Source organism: Myotis daubentonii, chromosome 2, assembly GCF_963259705.1.
Source record: "Myotis daubentonii chromosome 2, mMyoDau2.1, whole genome shotgun sequence".
Taxonomy (NCBI): Eukaryota; Metazoa; Chordata; class Mammalia; order Chiroptera; family Vespertilionidae; genus Myotis; species Myotis daubentonii.
The window spans coordinates 120,189,094-120,191,571 of record NC_081841.1 but is presented as its reverse complement, the minus strand read 5'-3'; the positions used below and the strand labels follow the sequence as shown (position 1 = coordinate 120,191,571).

General features: G+C 31.8%; 1 pseudogene; it reads left to right on the top strand.

Annotated features, from left to right (window-relative positions):
• The first annotated feature begins 1,365 nt into the window (after positions 1–1,365).
• Positions 1,366–1,691, top strand: LOC132226663 (small ribosomal subunit protein eS27-like; annotated as a pseudogene).
• Positions 1,692–2,478: the final 787 nt, after the last annotated feature.

Below are 2,478 nucleotides of genomic sequence, written 5' to 3'. Positions count from 1 at the left end.
ACAGATCTTTAGCCAAACTTATCAAGAAAATTAGAGAGAATGTGCAAATAAATAAAATCATAAATCAAAAAGGAGTTACAACTGACACCACAGAAATACAAATAATCATTAGAGAATATTATAAACAATTATATGCCAACAAAATTGACAATCTGGAAAAATAGGTAAATTTCTAGAAGCATAGATGTCACTAAGGCTGAACCAGGAAAGAATAGTAAATCTAAAAAATCAAATACTAGAAATGAAATTGAAGCAGTAATAAAAAAAAACTTCCAACAAGCAAAAGTCCAGGACCAGACAGCTTCACCAGTGAATTCTACTAAACATTAAAAGAATTAATACTTATTTTTCTTAAACTGTTTCAAAATCAAAGAGGAAGAAATGTTTTCAAACTCATTCTACAATGTTAGCATTACCCTGATACCAAAACCAGATGAAGACATTAAAGAAAAGAAAATTATGAGCCAATTTTCTTGATAAATATAGATGTAAAAATTCTCAACAAATATTGGCAAAATGCTCAGTATATTAAAAGGATTATACACCACTAAAAAGTGGGATTCATATCGGGGATGTAAGAATGGTTAAACACCTGTAAATCAATTGACCTGATTCATCACGTCAAGAAAATGAAAGATGAAAATCATATCATCATCTCAACAGTTGTAGAAAAAGTATTTGAAAAAATTCAACATCCTTTTATGATAAAAAAAATTAAAAAGTGGGTTTAGAAGGAACAGACCTTAACATAATAAAGGCTACATATGACAAACCGACAGCTAATATAATTCTAAATGGTGAAAGGCTAGAAGCTTTTGCTCTAATATCAAGAACAAAAAACAAATAAACAAACAAATAAACAAAAAGAACAAGACAAGGATGTCCACTCCCATCCCTTCTATTCAACATAGTATTAGAAGTTCTAACCAGAACAATCAAACAAGAAAATGAAATAGAAGGCATCCAAATCAGTAAGAAAAAAGTAAAACTGTCACTCTCTGCAGATAACATGATACTGTATATAGAAAACTCCAAAGTCTTCACCAAAAAACTATTAGAACTACTAAATTTAGTTACATTGCAGATAGAAAGTCTATATACATAAATCTGTTGCATTAGTATACACCAATAACAAATGATCAGAATATATTAAGAAAGTAATCCCATTTACAATTGCATTGAAAAGTATAAAATACCTAGGAATAAATTTAACCAAAGACTTGAAAGAACTGTACTCTATAAACTATAAAACATTGAAGGAAGAAATTGAATAAAATACAAGTAAGTGAAAGGCTATATCATGTTCATGGATACAAAGAATTAAGTATTGCTAAAATATCCTTACTACCTAAAGCAATAGACAGAATGAGTGCAATCCTTATTAAAATGCCAATGAGGCTTTTCCAGTGGAGAAGACCTCCTCAGGACAACATTCATCCTTATCCAAAAGAGAAGAGGAAACAAAAGAAGAAGGACCTGGTACAGAGCCCCAATTCCTACTTCATGGATCTGAAATGCCCAGGATGCTATAAAATCACCACCACCTTTAGCCATGCTCAAATGGTAGTTTTGTATTTATTGCTTCCCTGTCCCCTCACCTACAGGAGGAAAAGCAAGGCTTACAGAAAGATGGTCCTTCACAAGGAAGTAGCACTAACAGCACCTCGAATCAAGATGAGTGGGGTACCAGCCCAATAAACACATTTTAGATTAAAAAAAAAAAAACAATGGTATTTTTCTCAGAAGTAGGACAATTAATTCTAAAATTTATATGGAACTACAAAGACTCTGCATAGCCAAAGAAATGTTGAAAAAGAAAGAAGTGTGTGGCATCACACTCCCTGATTTCACACTATACTACAGAGCTAACATAATCAAAATAGTATAGTACTGGCATAAAAACAGATATATAGCACAACTGAATAGAATAGAATGCCCAGAAAAAAAACTTTACTTATATGGTCAATTAATCTATGACAGAAAAGGTAAGGATGTACAATCAGGCAAAGACAGTTTCTTCAATAAGTTGTTTTAAGAAAACTGGAAAGATAAATGTAAAAAATTAATAATACCACTTTCTTACAACATATGCAAAAATAAACTCAAACTGGACTAAAGACTTAAATGTAAGACCTGAAAACATAAAATTTCTAGGAGAAAATATAGGCAGTAAATTCTTTGACATTAGTCTTAGCAGGATATTTTTTGGGTATCTCTCCTTGGGCAAGGGAAACAGAAGGGAAAAAAATGGAACTGCATCACACTCAAAATATTTTGCATAGGAGAGGAAACCATCAAACACACAAAAAGACAACCTACAAAATGGGAAAAGATATTAAAAAATGACACATCCAATAAGGGTTTTTAAAATTCTTTTAAAAAATCTGTATTGTTGAAAATATTATATAGGTCCTCCTTTTTCCCCATTAACCTCTTCGAGCCCTCTTCCATTTCCCCACCCCCCAGGCCCTCACCACC